Genomic DNA, 8,607 nt, shown 5'->3' on the forward strand with positions numbered 1-8,607 from the left:
TTTACTTGAGAATATATATTTAATACATAATGAAATGGAAAGATATGAAGAATAATAATAATTCAGATATCCTCATAGAAAAATTGTTATTACTTTAAACGTCCCAATTATTTGAGAAACTCGTTATTCTTGTTGTTTTAATATTGTGGTTCTTTAGTTAAAATTATAAAGAATTTTATATTTTATGAATTAAAAACTATTTCTCTTCTTATAGCTACAGGTCTAAGTCGCAAAAAATACAATTTTTACAAATATATTTGTATTATATATTAACGTGTATTTATATAGATATTAATATATTATGTACCCTTCGCCCAAAACATGCCTTAGATCATTTCAAGTTTTACTTGATAGTTATTTGGATTTTTATCTCGAACAATTGAAAAATCATGCGCATATCGATTCAGGGATTTTCCATTAATATATCCCGTTGTTAAGCCTTTTCATGCATCACAAAGAGCGTGTGCAAATAAAAATGGAAATTGTTTTACGTGTTGGCCAAAAAATATCGGTAGGTTTGCTTGATGGGGTTGCTCGCTTGGTGAACATTTAAAACATTTTAAGAGCGAACGGGGTATATGGGTTTTGTGAAATGTTTGACCTAACACAGTTTAGAGCTGGAATTTAAGATATTCTCAAAAGAGTTCAAATTGGGGAAAATTGCCAAGTCTTAGAGGCAAAGTCAAAGGGTTCTCTGCTCGAGCGATGCAATATGGCAACAATGGCATGAACAGAGTATTGCGCAGTCGCGTAGACCCGACTGCAACGTTCTTACCCCTTCGTTTTGTGTGTGTGCGTGTGTGTGTGTTATTGGACGGTTCTTTTTTTAGGCGCAAATTCCCCAAATGCAAAATCACGTAGCCGCCGTGTCGAGCGACATATGAAGCGACTTGTTCGCGCTGGTGTGTGTCTGTGTGTGCGTGTGTGTGTGTGAAACTGTCATAAAAGTGAGATAAACATCTTTTTAACAAAGGCGGGCGGCAGCAGCAGCAACTCGAGCAGCGTCTGGAGCTGCGTGCTCAAGATTTACGGCTCGTTTCGGGCCGGGCCATCAAAATAGTTGAAAACAAAACAAAAAGCAAAAACAAAAAACAATTTACTTGTGTGTAAAGCCGGCAGCTGTTTAAAGCTCCAAGCGCTTGTTTTTTATGCGCGGAACATGCAAAATTTGTAGAAATTACATTGAGTTACATTTTATAGCGCGATGCAACAACAACAACAAGAACAACAACAACAGCGAATGGCTGGTCAAGAGTTCAGCTTTAGGCCAACTCGAGACAACACTCACACACACATAGTTTTGTGGGCGACGCGCAAAAATTTGTTTACCTCGGCTTCTTCTTATTGTTGCAGTTGACATAAGTCAAATGTATGTGGGAAGTAAGTGCTTTTTTCATGCATGCATGCATGTGTGTGCGAGTGTTAAGTTGATTTAATGCTGCTGCCTGTTGGGCTTCCCTTTTTTTCGAGACTAGTTTTTCTAGCTCTTTATTTTTATCTATTTTTTATTTATTTTGTTTTTTTTTTTTTGGCAGTTTTGCCTGGGATTCTAATGCACGGCCTCGCAGCGAATACCTCCCCACTGCGTCCCCCCATTGATGCACAGAACGTGGGAAATTCAGCAGCGAGTTCAACTTGGTTCAGCTCCGTTTGGCCCAGCTCCCCATCATTATTATTGTTGTCCAGATCGTAAATAACAATTCGTTCGGGGCGCAAGATAAATCAACATTGACATTAAACTAAAGTTATTTGTTTTTATATTTGGCTTGTGTTGTTGCCCTTTAATTTGTTTAATTTGTTCTTGATGGCCTGAGAACTATTTATTGTCGCTCTCGAATTATCAATTTCATCTGCAGAGAGTCTTCAGTCTCTCAAGAGTCTTGCTCCACAGTATTTTGCCACACATAAGAAGAATTCTTCGCAGAGAAATCACATTTTAGTTGCGTTTCGTATGCGGAAATAATTTTAATTTCTGACGCATCTATTCGCTACCTACGCAACAAATCTACATTTAATTATACTATTCAGACACGTTTGACAAACAAAATCAATTCTAAAGAATCAGTTGCAACGTTTTTTTCAATATTCCATACATAACAAGTAGGAGGTTCTAGTCGGGAGCTCCCGACTAGGGGATTCCCTAAACCCTCTTCGTCCAACATCAAATGCATATATATATTCTATTTTAGAAGCTATATGTCAAGTTTGGTGACTCTAGCTCTTATTATTTACAAAAACAGGATATCGATATCGATTTTTATCGATTACTTGGGAACGGGACAAGTTATCGAATATCAGAAACAAACTCGATCTGCGCATGCACTAGGAGCACCTACATCTAAAATTTCTTTAGCTCTCATAGGTTCTGAGATCCTTGGACGGACGGACGGACATGGCTTGATCGACTCGGCTATTGATGCTGATCAAGAATATATATACTTTATACTGCCTGTTACATAGATTTCCATTTTGCACAACTACAATATACCCTATTTACCCATAATGGGTTCAGGGTATACAAATGTTTCAAATGGAAGATAACAACAAAAAGGTTTTTTGTATCTCTTAAACTCTCTTAAGCTTATGGAATATCTTATTTGTAAACATAACTTTTGAACAGCTTGTTGATTTTATTCATCAAGAAGAGCTTTGATTAAATAACCATAATTATTATAATCATTTCAAAAATAGAATGTTTGTTTTCGAATTTGTTTCAAGTCGTTTGAAGCAGCTGCGAGTTGGTTGGCAACTCGTTTAGATATTTAAAAAAAAATTAAAATTTCAACTTCGGGGTGGGTTCAGATGTTGGTATTTACGCGCATTTAAGGCCCGCAGCTTAACGGGGCCTGCTAAATATACGTAAATTGCAAGTTAATGAGCTCAAGTGGCCCATCGACAAGTCAGGCTGCGGCTGTGGGTTGTGGATTGCGGCTTGTGGATTGTCGAGTGGAGACGTGGAAAGTGTAGAGCGGGGGGTGGGGGGAGGGAGTGCTAGGTCCGCCCCTAAGACAAATAAATATAAATTCAAATCAAACGAAAAATTATGTGCTCGCATTTGTGTGCGCTCGCCCGCATCGAGTTGTGACCGCGGCGAGGGCAGGGTTCGGGAAGAGATAGAGTGGGTGGTCGGGCAGAGACAAAGAACAAAAGAGAAGCTATACCAGACCCAGACCCAGACCCAGACCCAGACCCACAACTGGACCCATGCCCATCAATTAAACTGGCAGCCAGTGGCCATTACGCGCTCATCAACGCACTTAGCTCTGAGATGGAATTAAGAGAGAGAGAGAGAGAGAGAGAAAGTGAGCGAGATAGATAGTCAGGGGGTGATAAGTCGAGAGTGTGAGGAAGAGAATTAACTAGCACTGGGAAGCGGTTGCAGTTCAATTAACTGCCAGTTGCAGTTACAGTTCCAGCTGCAGTCGCAGTTAACCAACCGACCTTTAAGTGCCATCCACCCCTGCCGCAGCGCGCCCCATCCCATTGTCAGTTCAAGTGTCAAAATATAGAGCTAACACGATATGCCACGAAAAGCTAAACTGTACTTTGTTCTACCAATTAACAGTTTGCCTCTAAATGCAACTTTTTCTGGCTCAGGGCTAGGCAAGATTCTTACTTTTAGAAGTGTTAGCATACCATACAAATTATTCGAATTGTATGAAACTCATATTATTTATAAGAAATAGAATTAGTTTATATGTAATACGTTTTGTTTTCGTGGTATTTTCAAAGATTTATCTGAGATAGGAATGCTTCAAGTCTTATCTAAGCAAACTAGAAAATATTTTGAATTCATGGGAATAATAATTCGTGTATTTTGAAAATTACCATAGATAGATATATGAATAAATAGAAAAATAGATTAATAGATTGAAAGATTGATAGATATATATATGGATAGATAGATAGATAGACAGATATGGATAGATAGATAGATAGATAGATGGATACTTAGATATTGAAATAAATAAAAAAATATATATATAAAGATTATTATAAATTATAATTTAATCATTTGCCTACATATTTAGTGGCTCAAAATAGATTAGGCAAGTTATAGTTCTCTGAAAAGCTTTTTGAACTGTAAGCCTCTAAGCCTGTAATTGTGTTGTTAACATAATCCTACACATTTAAGCTGAGCATTTATTAGTTAAGCGCATTAGCTAAATACTTTATATATATTTTTAATGAACTTCAAGGTATGCGAGTTGTTCAACAATTAAAAATCATTGAGTAAATAAACAAATAATGAATTATGTAAATAAATGGGCTTAAAAACAACAAAGCTATAGTTCGACTTGGGTTTTATGTCTGTCAGTTGTCAATTGTGAATTGAGCGCATTTATGTGTTCACAATTGTCGTAGTTGTAGCTGTAGCAGCGGGAGTGAGAATGAGAAAAGTGAGAACTGGCATTTAAGGATTCCAGAGAAATCTATTTATTTTTTTCTCTCTCTGTTTTGGTATCATTTGGTTTTTGAAGGGCAAGGGGGCTGGTGGCGGGGGACGCACATTAACAACAGCTGGCAGAGCTTACAAAGTCACAGTAATTAACTTGAAATTATAAAAATAAAAATGTAGCAGAAGAAGAAGAGGAAGCAAGAGAAACGAAGAAGAAGAAGAAGAAGAAAAACAACTAAATGCATTTCTACACGCAAATGAAATCGAAACCGAAAATCGGGTTAAAACAAAACAATACAAATGCAATGCGACGGGGCGTGACGTGCAATGGGGACGCCCCATGTGGGTAGGGGTTGGGTTGGAGGCGGGGGGCTTCACCGTATGAGATGCGCCATGAAAATTGAAAATTGTCAAAAAAAAACAAAAGCAAAGAAATAAAGAAGAAAAAAAGCAAACAACAAGACGACGACGACGAGCAACAAATTAATCAATGTAACTGCGACTGCGACGCCGACGGCGACAACTGCAGCGACTGCAAATGAGAGGAGTGCAGCAATAACAACAACAGCAACAGCAACAACAGCAAATAGGTAAACTGGGTTTGAATTGGTGGGTGGGCAGTTGGCGGGGTATTGTGGGGCGCAGGGCTGTTTGATGCAGTTATCTACGCAGCGTTTCAATTTAATTTGCTGTGCAGCTAACTCCCCGCTACCGTTACCCCGCTCTCGCTCTCGCTCACGCTCACGCTCTTTCGCGCTATCCCTCTCTCTTAACTATGCGTGCTTGTCTGTGTGTGTGTGTGGCCCAAGACTTTCGTTTTCATCTTAGTTGTTGTTTTAGTTAAAATCATTAAATCTTCTGCTTGTTGTGCTGCATGTCTCTCTGTGCGTGTGTGTGTGTGCTGTTTGTCGAATGTTTCTGTAGCTGTTGTTGTTTTTATTGTTTATTGTAGTTGCAGTCAGTGCTGTTAACAGTCGGCAAATGGGTATAGCTATGAAGTTAGTTAACAAGTTGGCGATTCGCTTTCACTGCGCGCCGGGCCCGAGCCTAATGCGTATTATTATTGTTGTATACCCTGTAGTTATCGCAAATGCGTTCACATTTTTTCTGACTAGCCGAAAATGTCGTATGAAAATGTAGTTCACGATTCTAGCCAATTGCTGATGTCGTTGATGGCCTCATGACGGCCTGGCTGACATGTCATCGAAGGTGTCTTGTGACTTACTAGCTTTCATGTCTTTTAACTCGTCAGGCGTCCATTCACGCATCATTTTTTCAGGTAACATAATAATACGGCCTTGTTAAATTAAATTGAACTTTTTGTAATCAATTTGAGAGTCAGAAAAGTGTTAACTCGAAGACAACGTTGCTGACACGTCAAGGAGAGTGTCCTGCCCATTGCAAGTCTTCAAAAGACGCGTCTGCTTGTGTGCTGACAACAGGGTATCTTTAAGCCGGATACACCTGCTGGTTCAAGCTATATTCTTATTGTTGTTGTTGTTGTTGTTTTAATTACACTGCTCTGCGTGTTGAGCTGCGTATCTGACAGATACACAGTACTGACACACACACACACACACAAACACACACACACACACACACTCACTCACTCACTCTCACACACTCACTCACTCACACACACACACACACGCGCGAACACATTTCTGTGCATGTTGAGCTAAAGTTTTTGATTTGATTTCTTCTTCTTATTACTTGGGATCTATGTCGTCAAGTGACAACAGATGACGCAACTTTCCCAAAAACAAAAACTTGGCTACGGTTTCTATTTATGTGTAAATGCATGTATGTATCTATGTTTCCCTTTGACGCTGCCTTTGGCCGACGCGTCGCCTGTTTCGCCTGTTGCCTTTGGCCATTGTTGTTGTTGCCGCTCAATTTCCATTTTGGAAATAACTCAGTTTGCTGTCAACGTCATGCGATTCGTTTGTATTCATGTTATGTTCTCTTGGCTCAGTTTCTATGTCTCACTCGGCGCCCCCGCCAGTTGCCTGCCGCCGGCGGCCTAGGCCAAGCGGCAGCAAGATCCGAAAGGAGTTTTCTTTGAATATAAAATACACACACACACACACTTGTACAGCTGTGTGTGTGTGTGTTGCATTTGTGCATTTGTATTGCGGCAACAAATGGTAAACATGTGTTGCAAACTTGGCGGCATGGTGAGCGCTATTTGAAGTATTCGTATGTAAATATCTCCATAGATACACACACACACACACACACTCTCTCTCTCTCACACTCACACACACACATTGATTGAGCTCGCATTTGCTGTTGCCTTTTGCTTATGGATCATGTTCAGATTGAAGATCGCGAAACGGAACAGCAAATTTTGAAGAAAACAAATATCAAACATCTTGATACCAACATTTTCCCTTTCTACAGTGAAAACCCTCTTGAGTGAACACCTAAAGTTCTATTCATTTTGTACGCTAGAGAGATCTAGAGATTATTCTTCTAATTTTGATATCTGAGCTTTCAGCTCTGGCAGTGAGAACAGGGGCGTTGTCCTGCTGGAAAATCGAATTATTCCCTTGAAGGAAGTGTGCTTTATTTTACATTTCAAAGAGAGAATGCAAATTCCTCATATTCCCGAAGAACTAAGATACTTATATGAATGTATGTATGTACATATGTACGTATAATTATGAATATGCAGATCTGTGAGTCGGTCTTGGGTTCGGTTTACTTTTGTTTTGTAGGCGCTGGAGGCCAAAATTGAAAGCGGCGCAAAAAGCGCACTTGATGCGAATATTCGAGTTCGAATTCGGTTTGCTTTGAAAGGGTTGAGTGTGCCAGGGTCTGGGTCTGGGTCTCCGTCTTGGTCTCGGTCTCAGTGTCGGTGTCGGTCTCTTCTTGGTATTGCCAACTGTGGCTCGGGGCCGCGTTTCGTGCTGCTGTTACGGTTGCGATGCAAAGGCCGCACAAAGCCGGAGGCTAGCGGCAGCTTAAAGAGTGGGCTCAAAATTGCAGTTTGATATGCAGAGAACACACACACTCACACACACAAGCTTTGAATTAAATGCTCTGCTTGTGAGTGTAAAGGAGCATATCAGTTGTTGCTGCACGAAACTTGCTAACAGAATTTGGTAGCATGGGTCACAGTTTGAGTGTCACATTCGTAGCGCCACAGTTTGAAAGTCACTGGCCGCATTGTCAAGAAGGCGGTCATAAGAGTATTGCGCAGTCGGCCTACTTGCTCGTTTGTTTTTTTTATTTTTTTTTTCATCAATTGCTGCTTAACTGCAGCTTCTACTCCGCCCCCGATTCACAAAGTTTCTTTATTGTCGTTTGTCGTTCGCCTCGGGTTTGGGTTCTTGTTCTTGTTCTCGTGCACAAGTACAAATAGTTCCTGGAAACGCGAACGCAAATCGAAAATTTAAATGCAACGAATGCGTGTTGAGTGTTGAATTTTGTATAAATATGCCGCAAAAGGGAAATTACAATAACAAATGCATCAAATGTATCAAATGCAAGGCGTGCGGCAATTAAAAATGCGCGGAATGAACGGCATAAGCACAAAGCAAAACGAGCAGGAAACACGAAAGGGAATCGCGAGAAACTGATAAATTGATCAACACTGAATTTTGAATCTATGCAACAACAACAGCATGGAAATGCATCTGTCTCTCTGTGACAGTTGCAGTTGCAGTTCCAGTTCCAATGTTCCAATCTTCCAATGCTCCACTGTTCTCAATTGCCATTTCGCATCGAAATGCAACGCGCAAATATCAAATGCAAAAGCAAAAACCACAATAATTTGCAATTGTTCTTTGTGTCGTTACCTTTTCTTTCTGCTCCTCTGCTCTCGCTGTCTATTACTGTCTCTCTTGTGATCGCGCTGATATTTGTAGTCTGCTTTTTTTCTTTCTTATGTTTTGTTATTTTTTTTTTTTTTTTTTTGTTTTTTGTTATGTGTGTTTTGTGAAGGTGAAGTCACTGCACTTTTGTTTTTGCCGTTTTGCCGTTTTGCTGTTTTGCTTTTCAATATGACAGCTGCTGCGGCAGCTAGTTATGCGGCCGTTTGTTCTTATTCTTTCGGTCAAATAGGCAACAATTGTTGTTTCTGCGTATTGTTGTTGCTTCAGTTGCTTTCTTTTTGTTAATCGTTAATTGCAGTTGTGCTTGTGTTTGTGTTTGTTACTGCTTAGAACACACATATGCAAGCGCCTCACAGCTTTTGGTTTAGT

General features: G+C 39.9%; 1 protein-coding gene across 1 annotated transcript in view; it reads right to left on the reverse strand.

Annotated features, from left to right (window-relative positions):
• Window positions 1-8,321, reverse strand: part of LOC115764287 (rho guanine nucleotide exchange factor 10-like) — a 58,799-nt gene extending 50,478 nt beyond the window's left edge. The window contains exon 1 of the mRNA XM_030707219.1: window positions 8,203-8,321. The gene's annotated coding sequence lies outside the window, so the exon portion shown is untranslated. The remainder of the gene's footprint in view (window positions 1-8,202) is intronic.
• Between the last annotated feature and the right edge of the window lie 286 nt (window positions 8,322-8,607).

Source organism: Drosophila novamexicana, unplaced genomic scaffold (assembly GCF_003285875.2).
Source record: "Drosophila novamexicana strain 15010-1031.04,08,12 unplaced genomic scaffold, DnovRS2.1 tig00000820-arrow-pilon, whole genome shotgun sequence".
NCBI classification, from domain to species: domain Eukaryota; kingdom Metazoa; phylum Arthropoda; class Insecta; order Diptera; family Drosophilidae; genus Drosophila; species Drosophila novamexicana.